Below are 17,236 nucleotides of genomic sequence, written 5' to 3' on the forward strand. Positions count from 1 at the left end.
GCTAGCCCTTGTCATCTTTTCTGATAACAGCTAGATTCTGTAGCTCAAACCTTTATTTATTCCTTAAGAAAGAAGTCTTACTGCTCAGGGAAATAGATCATATGTTCTTTTCCTAGTGAATGCTAATTGAGCTGATTATAACTTTAATAATAAAAGACAGTGCCAAAAAAGGCACCAAAGACATTACCAGACTTCCCTGTCTTTCACTCCTATGATTTTATAATTAAGTAAACAGCATTTTAAGACTATTGCAAAATATAGGGACAACCAGAACACACTTATTATCAAACAGGATTTTTTTTCCAAATTATTTCCTTCTGTCTTAAATACATAATGTTTCATTCAATTTACGTAACGTTTATGGTATCTGTGTTATCTGTGGCTTACTGCGCAGGCATAGACTGTATGCTTTTTGCTATTTTATAGAGGAGATCTTTGAAAATAAGCAAAGGCATAGGTCAGTTTATGAACTCCATAAGTGTATTAGCCAGTGATAAGAGTAGTTTCTCACATTACTGAAGATCCGCATTTCTTACCAGCATTTTTGTTTTGTCAATGTTTCATCAGAGCGTAATGGTGAACGGATGCTGCATACCCCCAGGCTCACGAGCAGCTGAGAAAAAGAACGCCATTATAGAAACATATAAATGTTAGATTTTAATAAATATACCGTGTCATGCGGCTGTAGAGTTAATGTACAGGCACGCATAACGTATTACTTACAGGCACATGCACAGTATCTAACTGCATTCTGAAAGTGAATTTACACCCTGATTTATTCAAACCCCACGTGATGAGCTTAATTATAAATATGTAGAAATTAAGAAGTGCCTAATAATCTTCAGCACATAGCTGGACTACAGTGACTACCCCTGCACAAACGGGCAGCACCCGCTTGGGTGGCCTTCTGCATGGGGATGAATTCCCATTTTAAAAACACTGCGCGACGATTTGGAAAGAAATAACCTCCTTTGTCATGTTCACATCTATCCAGCAAAGGGAAGTTAATGATTAATGTTTATGATATTTTCCGCATGGAAAAAAATCCTCTTCCCCCACATATTTTTGTTTACTCTCTCTTGCTATTATTGCCTTGTGTTTTGATAAAGAACACTGTACCTGCTATCAGGATTTATCTTAATCTTTGTAACTAACCCAGCTCCTGAAATACTCGGGCTTCATGCAAACTGTCGGTATTTGCGCACAACCACACTCCCCACTGCTGCAGGAAAAACGCAGCATCTTGCAGCCAGCCTGCCCTCCTAAAAAGCCTCAGTATTTTCTCTCGGAGGTGGAAATGTAATCAAGACAAGGCACCAGAATTCATCCTGCAAAGCGGTATTCACTGTAAAACTTCACGGCGGCAGCTTTATCCCCTGTCACTTGCCAACACATTGCATCACTAGTTGCTCGCCCTCAGACTCAGCACCACGGATTTCCCCTCGCAAGGCTTCCCCAAACAGCCGGCCCCGCGGAGCTGGACGTTTCGCCTTCAGCCGGAAACAGAGAGCTCGGTCACCCTCCCCGGAGCGATGGCCAGGGAGGTCCCTCGCTCAGTCCCTCCTTTCAGAGCCGCCTCGCTTTTTATTTATAAGTAATGATGCCTGGGGGCAGCCAAAGGCTCTCGTGGGCAGCGGACAAAGCCCTAACGCCGCCCGCACCCAGCCCCTGCCGCACAGCGGCACGCCACGGCGGGAAGCCGCCCTGGCCTTGCGAGGCTCTTCCCTGACGCGCTGCGTGCCAGCTACGTCCGGGGCGGGCTCCGCATCCCTCCGCGGGAGCCTGCCCGCACACGGGAACTTCTCGCGGACGTTTTCGAGCCCAGCGCCACCCCGGCTTCGTGTTTCAGCTACGTCTACTGCCGGGAGACAGACAAGCGCAGGCGCCACGAGGCGCCGGCGGAGACAGCCGTGGGCTGCCGCCTCGAGTCGCCGAGCGAAGCGACGGGAAAGCGGCGGCGCGGAGAGGCGGCAGCCCACGGCTTTCTTTGCCAGGAAAACCAGTAAATTCTGGCCAGAAAGCACCACGCCGAAGCCCTGCTCTTCACGACTTTCCCCTCAGAGGGCCGCCGGGCGCCGCCGCTCAGCCTGCCCTGCCGCCGGCAGCCCCCGCTGCCACCCGGGGCGCAGGGCAGCCGGAGCCCGCCAAAACGAGCCGCACGAGCTCGCCTGGTGACGCCGCCGCCTAAGGTTTGCCTCGGTCCCCAGCTGCCCTCGCCACGCCACGCGGGGCCTTACCCGCCGCGGCCGGGCCGTTTCCGGAGCCGACCCGCGACGCCTTCGGCGGACGGCCCGCTCGTCCGCGGGGCCGGGAGGAGGCCGAGGGCCGGCGCGACGCAGGGTTTCCCGGGGCACCTTGGCTTCAGCTCGTCCTTCAGCCCTCCCGCCGCAGGGCTCCCTGGAAATGAACTTTCCAGCCTCGTTTCCTAACCAGGCCTGTGCCATCCCGTCGCCTCCCTGCCAGTCCCTCCTCCCGCTAACTTTTAAAACGTAAGGACCAATACCAGGCAGCCCCGCTGGGGGTGCGGGGGAAAGTCTCAAAGACACCTAGCAGCTGAGCGAGGCTGCCGGGGGCCGCGCTGCGGGAGGCCGGGGAGCCCGCAGGCGGGATCGGCGGGGCAGCCGGGCCGCCCACCCCGCTGGGCAGCGCTCCCCGGCAGCTCCCGCGTCAGCACGGGTCGCACGGACCCTGGCCGCGGCCCACGCGGCACCGCCGCCCCGGGGCCGAAATCGAGAGCTGGGCGCCCCGTGGCTGGCACCGCCTGGCCCACGGCAGCGACCCCATGCATCGCTGCTGCGATTTCGCTCCCTCCTAAAATCAGAGCCCGCTGCAGCCGCCGGAGGAAGCGGGACGCGCTCCCTTTCGCCTTCCTCCCCTCCCCCTGCCCCTCTCGGTTATCTCCATCTTGAGTTATCTCCGCAAACCGCCGAGAGAGGCCTCGCTTCTCCACCGCGTTGCCGTCTGTGTTTAACAGCAGGGGAAAAGCAGCACGAGCAGCAGCCGACAGAAAAGTTCCTGCCTTGGGAAGCAAAGAGCCACCTGGGCAGAAAGCGGTCTCAGGAGCTACAAGCCCAAATTTAACAGGAGTGTCACCATCTGCTTGGTTATAACATCTGCCTATGTAACAATTAAATACCAAAAAAAAAATACAATTTTTAACTCTCGTTTAAATATTTTTGAACACATGTCGAATGGGACAGCCACGTGCCAGGAGCGCGCGATGCTCTAGGAGTCACTGCATATCCCCTCTGTCTCAGCAGCAGCTTTTACTCCCTGCATCGCTCGAAACGGGATAAATGCTGGAAAAATCTCTTGACTCCAGTTCTTAGGAGCTACAGTACAAAGCAATGTTTGTTTTGAAAATAAGATTACAACATATACAGTGATTCATAAATATTTGCATTTTATAATTGTTTCTGCAAACGAATTGGCAAGACAAACCACACAGGAATGTTATTTTTTCGCCTACAAAGAGAATGAGCTGCAGAATTTCAACTAGCTTCATTCTTAGTATCTGTGAGCTCTGGTACTACATTGCTAAGATTACATTCTCTTTTAGAGCTCTTTTCTGGATTTTATTACTCATTTTTCCCTTGCCTGTCTTCTTACTTGGAATTGTGTGCACGTTAGCTGTGTGAAAGACAGCCATTCCCAAAAAGTGACAATGCTGGCAGGAATAGAGCTATGGTCCATTTCAAAACAGAGATGATGTTTCATTCAGGCAGTTCCCTCCTTTTATCCTACAAGCGAGTGTATATACTTAAGCCTATGCTGCCACAGAGAGGCAATGTGCTCCGACTCGTGTTGTACACAGAAATCCACCCATTGAGTCCCAGGCAGAAGGACAACCAGTCTTACTATCGACAGGATACTAAAGAAATCCCAGGTAATGCTGGGAATACCAAAAGCAGCATAGTTAGTCCGTCACGCTGGGAAAATGCACACCCTAAGGGGTGCTTCCCCCACAGTCCCCAAAGTGATCTGGAGTGCGAATCCCAAATGTCCTTCTCTACCTGCCTGACCTAAGGACTGGGAAACATATGGAGCTTGGAAATCCCTCTCCAGGCTGCTGAGCCACAGTACATTCAAGAGTATCTGGAGGGGAATTACTGAGTCACTCCTCTGTCCTTTCTCATACCTCAGGGAAGGAAAGGGAGGGACCTTCAAAAGGCAAAAGAGATGTCCAAGTCACGGACAACTCCCATACAAGAGTGAGGTGGTCAATCTGGCAGCACACAAAGCAGTGATAACATTACGTGGAGACAAAAAACACCTTGAGCACGGCCAAAACACCCTGAGACTGACTGCCCTCTGTTGTGCTTTCTGGAGATCCTACCTAGCAACGAGGCTGCTCCCCCAGGCCTCCTGCAAGAGGGCTGCCTCTCCTAGGAGAAGACGATGCGCACAATTGCATTTTAGAATAATCTGTGTCAAACCCTCTTCTCCCTCCCACTCCTTCCTGCATACTCCGCTTCTCAACCCTCCACCCAGGCAGATACATATATACACGCTGAGGTTTTGCTTTTTATCGTTTGTTTTTTCTCCAAATCTCAAAGGGGAATTCAGGCAAGAAAACACAAGTAAGAACTTGGTCCTGCAAACATATCAGCCTGAGGAGCCATCCACACTACTCAAGGGGGAGCATTGTCCTCAAGAACCCCCGTAACGTTTCCTTGTCAAATAAACCATCCTGAAGATACAGAAGATAAGCAACACATCTACAAACATCACAAAAGGAACTATCCACGTTTATCTGTCACAAAACAAGTCTCCCATTATTGAAACGATGATCAATGGCATGCAAGGCAGCCAAAACGCATTTAAAATATGCAGCTGGAATGGTATTTTGGAAAAAGCTGGGTAAGAATACATGCTTAGGATTGCTCTCAGTAGAGGTTTATTACTCCATTTTGGACATGCTCTCTTTCCTCTCCTTAGCCTATGTACCTGGCAAGCTCCCCGAGATGTCTCCCAAATTCCAGCAAGTATACCAATTTCAGATCATTTGAATGAGGCTGTTGCTAAGCAACACCTTGTCTCTCTCTCTCTCTCTCTCTCTCTCTCTCTCTCTCTCTCTCTCCTTTTTTTTTTTTTGGTTTAGTTACATTTAAAAAATCCAGGATGTGCTGGATGTGAGCTGAGACAGAAGATGCTGCTTAAAGTTTTACTAATGCTATCACAGTTTCTCTAACAAAAAAAAAAAGTTAAGATTTAAAATATTGAAGTTTTTACCAAAATAATGCCTCAAAAGAAGTTTGCTCTTCTGGAAGATGAATCTCTGTGCAATTTTATTTCCTATATTCTTCTCAGTCCTCCAAAAAAAGTTGTATGCTGTTTGTTAATAATATGATGTTACTAATTCTTTCCTACCATCCTACCTATATTTTTGGGGCCTCCAGTACTACTTACCTTTCTTACACCCTTTCCTTCCCACACATACTTCTGCATGTGTGCGTCAAGGTTTAAGGGCCTTTTCCCTTCCTGAGTTACTGTAAACATGTCAAACGAAAAATCCATATAAGAGATGACCTAAAGCACACAATACTAATGGAGGTTTTCTTGTAATTTCAACAGATTTTGAATCAGATCTTAAGAAACAAGTCAGGCAATTTATAATTTCCTTACAGACACTGCACATAAAATTATGAAGCTATTTCTGTAAAGAGGCTCATTAATTTAAAAGGGTGCCTGATCCCCAAAGGGAAGACCCACTTCAACAGGAAGGTTGTGATGCCACACGGGGATTTCATTAGTGCACCAGATAGATAGAAAAGACACTAAAATAAAATGCAAATAACTATCTAATTATGCATGCACTACAAAATGGAGAGCCTCCAAAGTAATTAGAAATGTCCATACATGGCAATGGGAGCCATAAGCTTTGCACAGAGGGTTAGTGCTCTCCAGCTATGGCAGGACGGTGATCACCAAGAGGTTCCAGGTTGGGATGTGGCAAAAAGAGATGGTGTTTCTTAAGTGTGCTGCCGGTGACTAAACCTAAACTAATAAAATTACGGAGGACTGAACTATTGCTAAACTAAGACATTCTGTGTTCATGCTCCTGTATCAGAGATCCATCTGAGGGAAGGCTGAAATCATGTGCTAGCAGAGGGCTAAAACTTGATTTTTTTAACTGAACTGAACCTCAGTCAAGACAAATATAGAGCTGTATATTGCCAGTAAAAAACAGCAGAGCTACTAGAGAGAATGAACTTAATGACAAGTCAGAACTAAGATGTTTCCGCTTCCCTTCACCAATTAAAATTTTCTCTTATTTTCATGTCATTATTCTACCTGTAAAACTAAGGGATTCAGTGTAAACGCTTCATTATTTTTTAGAACTTCTTGTTAGACCTTTTTAATCTTTGGCACAAAGAGATGTCATTTTGAAATTATTTTCCTTCTAAGGGAAGTACCATCTTTGCTCAGAGATGTAGGAAACTTTCTTTGTAGAGAATACAATTATGCAGAATGGCACAAATTTTGCTGTCACTTATAATCCTAAAACTCCTGCAGAGCTATTGAAGCTACACGGGCATTTCAGAGAAGAATCTATTTTAACTCTTAGACGCTCTCCACTTTCTTTACAGCAAGAGCTGTCACTTCCCACTCAATTCTTCTGCCAAGACATCACTTCTCCTCTGCTGCAATTTGCAGGGAGCCCAGTTCTGTCGCAGCGATGTGTGCTTGGTACCTGTGCCAGAGGTGGTGTGGCTCTAGCCAGGTCACACCTGCGGGACTATTACTAGCAGCCGGCATAAATGCAGGACAAGGCTCCTCAGTCTATTTGTTTTTCCTTCTTAAGCCTTCCCTCCATTTTGATTAAAAATGGACACATTGGGGCACAGACTCACACCTGCATGGCACCTGGAATAATACAGCCCTGTCTCAGCTAGGTGTTGTAGGTGCTACTGCTACACACATTTCATTACTGTTGTTACATCACAGTAAAACGGGAAAGACTCCTCAGTTTTGAGGTCACTTATGGCTCGCACTCCTGGCACTCAAGCCACTGTTTCCATCTATAGACCAGCTCACCTCGCTTGCTTCACGCAGGTGTCCTTATCATCGCCTTTGTCATATCTATTCATACCTTCTGCTCCTCCCAGCATACATCTGAAAATGTTCCTACCTAGGAAAGCCAGAAAGCCTCCTCCTTTCTTCTTTTCAGAGTTATTTAAAGCCTTACGTATTACAAGAGGCATTCCAGCTCAGCCAGCAACAATTTTATGCCGCTCCGGTGTTCGTACAGTTCCTTACACAACACAGGCTGCTTCCTACTTAAACCGTACCGCTGGACTAGAAATCCCTGACCATCGGCTCCCTGAGCACGGGCTGTATTTTACCCCTCGTGCACCTTTCGGTTAAAAGCTGCTTTGTGCCTGTGGCCTTCTGCTTGTTCAGCCTTGCCCGCACCCAGGTACTAGTGCGAAAGAGGTGCGGCGCCCGACGGCGCCCCGTACCCGAGTCCTGTCCCGAAGCGGCCCCAAGGCCAGCCACCCGGCACCCCAGCAACCTGGCGGGCGTTGCGGAAGGAAAGCAATTCACACCGCGCTTGCCATAGCAATCCAAGGTTTCGAAAGGACTGTGTTAGATGAAGCGTAAGCTCCTTTTACTGTCTGTTTTTTGTGTATTTCTCAAGTCAGGTTTTAGACATATGCTGCTGGAGAAAGCACGATGGTTCCCCCCGTCTCCCCTTGCTCCCCCCTCACCAGAACCACCCCCTCAAAACAACAAAATCTGCTTCATTAATAACTAAGGCTAAAAGATAAACGAATCTGAGACAAATTAATATACTTTCCCAAGTGAGTAAAGAGGTGAGGGCTTGAAATTCGGTGAGAAGATGCCAAGTTTACCAAAGGCTCAGTTGCATTTTCAGAGCAGTTATTTGTAAAACCGCGGTGTTTGTTTACCTTTGAGCCTTTTTTTTTTTTTTTTTTTTTTTTTTACACATAACAATTTGTTGTCTGTTTTAGAAGCAAGAGAGAGCACGCACGTCTCGTGAGAGGAGCGGCGTGGGAGTAAAAGCCTCGAGGAAGCCGCCCGGCGACCTGACCCTGGCAGCGGCCGGCCGGCCGGCCAGCGCACGCCCGGGGCTGGCGCAGGGTTCCCGAGCGCCCGGCGGCCGCCTCACAGGCAGCCCTGTCAGGTGGCGTGTGGCCGTCGCTGGGGCTACCACCTTTATTTTCGGCGGCAGAGTACAACCACCTCTACTTTCCGCGGCGGAGTACACGGATGTGTGCAGCCCACCAAGTTGCTCAGCATCAATTATTGCTTTCTCAAGGGTTCAATAGGTTACGAAGGCTCCTCTCTAGGAGCTGTTGGAAGTGTTATTAAATAAACTCTCTTGGGGGCTCTTGTAATTATACCTGCGCAAGCCGCATGGGCCCGGAGAGACAGCAGGAGCCGAAGGGGTGGGGGGTTTTTGGAGGGAAAAGCCCATCGCGCTCCCTGCTCTCAGGAGCGCACGTGTCCCGCTGGCAGCAAAGGAGATCGGGGAAACAAGCCATACCCTACCCAGAATAACGGTGTCACAGAAATAGTTTCAGCTGAAATAAAATGTGACTATACAACTGATTGATCAGTTCTAGCACTTTTCACTAGGGCTGTTATCCTAAATCCTTAAAATCCATCGTTTTTTAAATAACATGCAATTTTAAAAAACACCTGCAAATTTGAAAAGGAAAAATTGTCCCTAGTTTGACGCTGACAGAGCATGAACAGGGTGTGTTTATGTTGCAGCGATACTTAAATAAAAATAAATGCTCCTTTCAAAGTTTTAGGAATGAAAAATAAACAGCTTAATACTGCAGGTGTAAGTTGTATGCCATTTCAGGATGAAAAAAATAGTTAGAAATCCTTTGCACATAGAATTCAGTTACAAAAAATAGGGTCTATTTACAGTCAATTTCTTAACTTTCTTAGGAAGCTTTCCAGAAACAAACGCAGAATTATTAAACCAGAAAGCGTCTGTTGGGGGGCAGGCAAGGGGGGAGCGCTGCACTCTGAAAGCGCGCACATCTGCAGGACAAAGCATAAAGTCAGATTTCTCTGGCAAGTATTTTCCGCGTGAGCAGAGCGACCCCATTCAGAACTCTGTACCTGTCGGCTTGGGTGCTTTTTTGCCTTTTTTTTTTTTTTTTAAAAGAAAATAAACAAGGCGGGAGCAATTTGTGACTTACAGGCTACAAGACTGGATTTGAAACATGCCATATTTTGTGTGGTCTAGCAAGATACTACTGGTTCAGAGAGCATACTATTTGCAACTGTCTTCCTGGATAATAACACCATGTGAAAGTGTTTTATACCCAAGACATATAAAAGGTTTACAATCCAAATGTATAAATACTCAAATAACCTTGTGTTAAAGCAGGTAAGAAACGCTAGAGGAAAAACGAACAACAGGAAACCATGTTGGGAAGAAAGGGAGAACGAGGCAAGGTGCTGCTGCTGCTGCTGCTGTTTTTCTAATGCAGTGAGGAGGTTTGTGAAGAGCTTTACATTCCTTGAAGATAACATCAAATTATAACCATACTTTATCCATTCAAATCATTAACAGGATGATTTAAGTTATCTCCTACTGAGGGCTTGATCTGGGACTAGGAATACACTGGAAAGAAGCAGGTGCTTCATTGCTCGCTATATTCTGAAAGTATTACTTAAATTACATTCAAGTCATCAGATAATTATGAACTTTCTTTTCCTTTATATTTATATGGAATATTTATTGAATTGCACAGTGTGCTTTTACAATAAAGTGCTTTTTACGTCGGTTTCTTTGTTCATCCAAAATAAAACTGACAGTTATCCTTTTATAAGCTATTCTGAGAACATTTTCTCTTCTTTGAAACTGATTGATGCACTACTTTAAATGTTCCTGCAAATATCGTTTCAATTCAAGTTTCTGCATAATGTAATAAGAAGATAAAAGAATTCTATACTTCAACAAGAGACATTACAAAGCAACTAGAGACATTATCAAGGGCATTAACAAGCTCCTAATAGCAATAAAACCTTTTAACTGTCTGATGTAGAACATGCTCCCACCAAACCACCACATATTATGGTAATTGGCTCCAATTTCTGAATCTTTCATTGTAAAGTTACAAAGAGTTAGGGAGAACTGAAAAGTGAACCTGGAATCCACAGCTTAGTCACTTATCCCTTTTTATTATTGTTATTATGATGTTTTCTTTATATTATATGAAATCAGCATGAGTCCCTGCTGCAGCAGCATTTTATATTCTGTTCTAAGGTGGCTGATTCTCATGTTATTTTTACTTCTCAGTATTTAAACATATAGGATTTTAATCCGTCCAACAGCTATCATTTAAGCAGAGTATCACAATGTTTATCTAAAGTTTCAGGGAACCGTAAGACAGTGTGAGGTAGTCATATTTCAGACACTTCAGATGCTTGTTCATCACACCTCTGGAAGTTTAGAAAATGAAATATAACTTAACTTCAGGGCCCTAATTTACCTTATGAAATAAAGCGATACATTGCTTACTTTTCTCTTTCAATTTCACCTTCATTTTCCCCTCTCAAAAACTTATAACTTAAACTTGATCCAGGGTCCATGAATATAAATACAAAATTCAGTAAGCCATCAAAATAAAACTATAACCTGCATTTACAGCTCTTATACAGTAAGCAGAAAAGTGGAGAGCTGACACGAGGCTCTGCAGTGATTAACCTGCAGTTTAAAGCCCTATGTCCTGCTGACGTGTCTATCATGCAGTGAGGCTCCTCACAGCCTGGCAACCTGTTTACTCGAGAAGCGCAATCCTATTGGTACTGGAATCATGCTCCGAAGAAGCAGCTGTCATTTCACATCTCTAAAACAATCCTGACTTAATGCACAAGATGCCAAGAAACAAAGTACAGCAAAAGAAACTCCGAGATAAAAAACAGCTATGTAAGGTCTGCAACATCTCCAGCCCAAACCTTGGTGTTCAGACAAGACAAAGTCTGTCAGACTCGATCTGCGTTGCGATGATTGGCTTTGGGTGCATATGTGCAAGGTTTACAGAAGAAACGCCTGCTAGAAACACAAACCCAGCTAGCTGGACCGCATAGATTTCTGTCTCACAAGAGCGAAGATCGACCTCACTGCCCGAGCCCTTGCTGGTTGCCTGGAAGGTGATCACATAAACTTCATGGAGATCATTGAAACACAGTATGCAATTTCTATCTATGCTGAAAAAAAAGTAATTCCATTATTTCCTGTAATGTTTAATGACACAATCCTTTCATTAGTGTATTACTGTAAATTAAAGTAATCCTTTATTATTGCCATTATCAAAGGCTGCTTTAATTAGACTCACTTAAGTGTTTGTTAAGGTTTTTAACAACAGTGTACACAATTATTACACATTTATAAACATCTTCTCAGCACAGTTATTAACTAACCTCCTTAAGCCTACTCAGAAGTAAAATAAAGCCAGGACAAATAAACTATATCTTTCTTCCCCCAAAATCCTTGAGTACGCTTTTCTCCTTGCAACTATTGTAAAAGTTTGCAGAAAAAAGGACATTAGGAACAACAGAACAAGACGTAGCCCACAAGGAAATCAAATATGTAGCTGAAACATTTTATCCAAACATTGCAGCCACCATGTCTCCACTTTCAGAAAACATGAAACGGACATTTTGCTTCGTACCCGACTGTCTTTATAAATTCCATTGAAAGCGGTATAGTATTGCATTCATTCTAATCGACTGTATCTGTCAGCTGTTTTCTTGTTGCTTTTGTCTGGTGTTAACTCATTAACTATTAGAGGTGGGATATTAGCCTTATGAAAACAACGACCTCACTCAATGGCATAATATCTTACAAATATCTGCAGTGAATCAAAGCCTGCTGCTACACTGGTCTCAGTTACGGCTCAGCCTTTGTGAACGGTGGCACTGGTAAAGGCACTTGTGGGCATTTTGAAAGACTTTCAGCAGGAAAGCGGTAACTTTTAAAGTTAACATTTTACAGGAAACAAGCAGAAGGAAGCCAACAGCCCTGGAGGGTGAGGAGGGCTACGCCAGGCAGCGCAGCACTTCCGTATACCTTCCAGATAAAATGTCACCGGTGCTGCCTTACGAAAGGCAGACGTGTCGCTCACCCCCTGTAAACACCTTACCCCTAGACTGCCGCTCAGGCTGAAGGCCGGGCGAGCCCTCCCCCCCCCCCCCAAAAAAAAAACCCCAAGCGGGTTTGGAAGGCGAGTTTTAATCATCGCGTTAATATATTACAGGAAGAAGTCATCGTGGGAGGCGCTGGGTAGTAACTAAAGCCTGCGCGCGTCTGAGGGCGAGGGCGATAAATGTCACAACGGGGGGGGGGGGGGCACAGCGCCGACCTCTCGCCCCCGCGGAGGAACCGAGTGGAGCGGGCGGGGCGGGGCGGGGCGGGGCGGGGCGGGGCTCCCCGCTGCCGGCGCGGGGCCGTGCGGCGCGGTGCGGCGCTGCGGCGCCTGCGGAAGTCCACGAGCGGCCCCTGGCGGAGCCGGGCGGCAGCGCTGCCCGCGGCGGCGGCCGGGCCGGGCCGGGCCGGGCCGAGCAGCTCCCGGGGCCGCTGCGGGGTCCCGGTCCCCGCGGGAGGACTGGGCCCTCTGCGCGCTCTTACCCGCTTTTGCTACTCCTGGCATTCACGGCACTTTTCGGGGGAGGAAACGATCTGGAAATGTCCAAACAAATCTGCACTCTCACCCGGGTCAGTTCATCTGATGACCACGCTCGTTCTTTAGGAGGAAGGTTTAACAGACAGAACCAGCATACCCGAAGTGGGGACCTTGTTAAAAAAAAAAAAAAAAAAGCCTCGCTGCTGGAAATCAGATCCTGCCCCCTGTGCTGTCCAAGACGGAGCGCATCACCTCTGGCAACGAACCTCTTCTCTAAAGACGTCGACAACCTGAGGAGATCCAAAGTGCCGAACTTCACCAGGGTAGTGAAGCACTCTGTGGAAGTTCATAACGGCACCCGGCATCGGGAGGCAGCCGCTCACCCAGGGCAGTGCGTGCCTGCCCGGCCAGCAGCGCCGCACCACGCCGCAGTGTGCCCTGCCACCAGGCAAAGGGCAGGGGCTCAAAGGCCCAGGTTTAGCCCCAGACATGACGGCTCAGCTTCTCGCGGCCTAACTGTTCTTCCAGTACATGGGAAAATGGAAGTGATGAGATCAGACAATTTCCAGTTATAAAAACAGTTTGATTGTGATTTAGAGAAAATCAGTGAAATAAAATAAACCGCTGAAATTTTGTGAGTTTCTACTAAACGTCACCATGTCTGAACAAGAAAGGGAGGAACAGGCCTGAGGAAAGTCAAAGATGAGAATAAACTCAGCCCAAACTCACGATTAACAGTTGCCATTTGCCTGACATCAAAAAGCACCTTGGAGTCCAAGGGGACAGGGTCGCACTCACAGGCACTGGGCTGCTCTACGAAACTCAGGGATTTCACCCCGGAGCTCCAGTCTGGGATCACTGGGGCCCCTGCACGCAGACCCTCTGCCTGAGGCTCTGCCCCGCGCCCCAGGACCCCAAAGCGCAGAGGTCCACCTTGCACATCTGAACGTGCGAGGTGGAACACATCAGCCGATGTCACTGAGCCCAGCGCAACGGGCGGCTCGTCTCGCGCTTAGGAGAAAAATCGCTTTCACTCATCCGTGGAGCTCAGGTGGCACGAGCAGCTGAATTTTACAACCGTCTTCCCAGCACGGTTTGCTTCTTCCTATGTAAAAAATGTGGCCAGCCATTTCACAGACTATTCTTGAAAAGTCTGTTATTTCAGTATAGTGGCATAGTATTTAAGATGCATCCCACCTTAGAAAATCAAGCGGCCAAAAATAAGTGGGCAAAATTAATCCTGCATTAAAAATAAATGAATAAATCACAGCAATAAAGAAAGAGAGACTAACCTTTGAAATCCTGATGTGAAGTTACAAATCTCACCAGGGTCGTTCTGGTCCTAGAAAAATTGAGTAGGACTGGGATCTCCTGAGTAAAACCACCTAAAGTAGCCCACAGTATTATTTTAAGGAATTAGCCAACCAGAATAAAGACAAGGTATTAAACATAATTTAAAAAGAATGTACTAGGTAAGCAACCTCTCGATGTGGGGTGTCCACAGAAAGTCTGAAATGTAAGTGTTTAAGAGTTTAAGAGTCTCAACATTAGATTGTCCATCGCCGATTCTTTGAAGAATATATTTTGATCAATTTTTTTTTTCTCCTTCTCTATTTCAAAGGGCCATTCAAGTTGCAAGGGCTCTCACAAGGTCTTTAGTCCTGCTCAGTGCAGTGTCAGGCATCAGACCAGAGCCTGCTGATCAAGGCTTTGTCCAGTTGGGTCTTGAAATCCTCCAAGGCCAGAGACAGCAGAGCACCCTTGTGCAGCCCGCACCACTGCCATGCTGTCCTCATGGGCAACATGTCCTCATGGAGAACATGCCCTTACAGTAGGCACCCCGCGGCTGTCCTGACTCGGTCTGAGCCAGCCCATCCCTCCGCTTCTCCTCACCAGCAAGGGTTCCAGCTCTGCCATCTCACTGGCCCCTGCCGAACTTGCTCTGGTTTAAGGACACCTCTCCTGTACCAGGGCCCAAAACTGGACACCATACAGCAAGAGCTCCGCAGAGGGGAATAATCGCTTCCTTGGATTTCCTGCTGCTGGGCCACGCTGCCAGCTCACATTCAGCTTGCCCACTACCAGACACCAGGGCTTTGCCACCAAGCTGCTCCGAGTCAGTCCCACCCAGGGGGGTTCCCTCCTGGGGCTGGACTTTGCTTGCCATTTAGATCTGTCAAGTGCTATCACTGGAAATACTAGCACAGTGCTGAAACCCACAGCTGGCCTACGGCTGTCCCTGCTTTGCCCTAGCAGAGGGACACCCCTACGCTCACAGCCCTTTTGCAGCTTTCTTTTTACACTTTTACTGAATCTTCCCTGAGCCCCCATCGCCTTCCCCTTTCTGTCTCCACATTTCTAGTCCCCTCTACCTTCTCACTGTCTTTAGGGGCCCTGTGTCAGCTTCCCGATCCCCTCTCTTTCCAGGTCTAAAGGATACAAACAGCCAGAACAGGTATCTTCCATGGTCACAGAGACCCAGGTGAGCCTCTCCTGACTCCAGCGGATGTCCTGCTGGGGCTCTGTTGCCGGTTGCCTCTAACACTTCAGGAGGAACATTTTCCATTACATTTTTCATTTCCAGCTCTCAACCTTTATATCACATGATTTGAGGTTAAAACAGCAGGAATTTTGCACAGCTTATCTAGTTCAGTATGATCTTTCTGTCAGCTGCGGAAAAAAGATTAGTAAAAGTTAAAGCCAAAGGCCAAAATTCCAGCTGTGATTCATCTCCAATCTCACCCTAGAAACTTAACCTCATTGCAAATACTTGAGTTGTTCTAGCTGAAACCAAGGGCTTGTACACATGAACCATCATTCATAACCTTAACACTTACACAACACACTTTCAGCTAACTTAACCAGATTTTCCCGTCGTGCATGTTTTTTAGTGATTAACACCGTCCTACAGCTAGAATAGAAAATACTGTGTAGTATCCTCTACCAAACAGGTATTTAATGGTGACTGCCTCCCCACGGGATTGCCAGTTCCACTTTTGCTACAGAAGAGTCACGTTTGCTTAGATCACAAGCGCATCTGGCCCAGGGCTCTCTCTTAACTGTGGCCAAGAGGGAAAAGAAGGAGAACAGGTAAGCATATCTGGATATTCCTGCTAACAATCTCTGGCCCCAAAGATAATGCCTTTGTATTTAATAAAAAAAAACATATAAAGAAGAAAAATACCTCATTGGTGTTTCCCATTGCATTCCTAAGAGGAGTCCGTCTCTGGACTGAAGGTCTTCACCGCTCCTGATGGCACAGCTCTTCCAGGGGATCTCATGCAAGCTTTTGCCCTAAATCTAGCACGTAACATCTCTATAACGATACCTATTTATATGTATTATACTGGATTAGCAAAAAGATAAATATTTTACTTCTACCATTTTAAAACTATTCCCACATTTAATATTGTCTTCATATATCATTTCACAGTATTACACGTACTCTTTCATTAGCTATCACTTGTATCCTCTGTGCATCCTATATGGAAATCTTCCATGTTTTCCATTTAACTTGTGTGAGGGCAGTGGTGCCCGAAGTGTAGTCCACAAAGTCATAGTAATTTATCCACAGGAAAAGGTCCACACCTCTGTTTTGCCTTCATAATGTTAAATTGAAGTTTGATAAGCAGGACACATTGTTGCCCTTCCCCCCCCCCCCAAATGCTGAGCCATCCTAGTTGCCTGTGGAAAAGCAAAAAAGTTTGGGAGCCATTGTCCATTTCCTACTCTAAAGGATGATTGCTTTCTCACGGCACTTTCCAACAAGGACGTTAACCCGGCCACACCACTGGTCCGGGCAGCTCGGCCAGGCGCAGAGGCAGGCTCCAGAACGGCAGAGGCCCCGGCACTGACTGGCTGGACGCTCTCGTTCTTATCGACATCATGTTACAATGACCTGCCTACAGCTGAGATCAAGCATGATCTAACGCTTGTTAATCAACAATGAGAGGAAGCGTAAGCTCTGCTTTCTTTATCTAGTGCTTTCTCTCTTCTGCTGAGAGTTAGAGGATTTGTCGTGTACTGTCTATCATCTTCTTTGGTAAACACCAATCACTGGAGTAAATCTGATAACTAGGCTGACTTCTGACCTCTTTGTTCTTATTTGTGTCACATACAAATATGTTGCTGGCAATATTTTCTGGTGGTAAAGCTTCTTGGTTTTTTATCCCATTAAACAGAAATGTATTATAGAATAGAACATAAGGGAATTTCAAAGTATTATAAATATAGGATTAGGAAACTTGCCAGCAATATCTATTGCTGACAGCTGACTTTATTAAAGTTCATCAGCATTAATTGCCTCATTGTTGAATGACTTTTGCATGTAATTATCACCAGTCTAAACACAGATTGCCTCAGGTACAGTATCTAATGTGATCATGTGTTCAGAATCCCATTAAAATAGCTCAGATGTAGCAGAGATTATTCTCTCCCTAAGAGTAAGGAAGTGAAAGAAGAAACAGAAGTAGGGGGAAATGATTTTGCTCAATCATCTAAATGGTGTTAACTTTTCTATATCATTCCAAGATTTCCAGCAATGCTTTGGTGCCATAGATGCTGAAGCAAGACTTGGAGATGCCAATTCTGTACCAGTGTCATTTATCTCAAGGACAAGCAAA

General features: G+C 46.3%; 1 protein-coding gene across 1 annotated transcript in view; it reads right to left on the bottom strand.

Moving 5' to 3' along the window:
• Positions 1-17,236, bottom strand: part of LOC104151260 (uncharacterized) — a 313,421-nt gene that overhangs the window by 284,835 nt on the left and 11,350 nt on the right. Inside the window, exon 3 of the mRNA XM_068952381.1 lies at positions 537-613. The gene's annotated coding sequence lies outside the window, so the exon portion shown is untranslated. The remainder of the gene's footprint in view (positions 1-536; positions 614-17,236) is intronic.

Source organism: Struthio camelus, chromosome 8 (assembly GCF_040807025.1).
Source record: "Struthio camelus isolate bStrCam1 chromosome 8, bStrCam1.hap1, whole genome shotgun sequence".
NCBI lineage: Eukaryota > Metazoa > Chordata > Aves > Struthioniformes > Struthionidae > Struthio > Struthio camelus.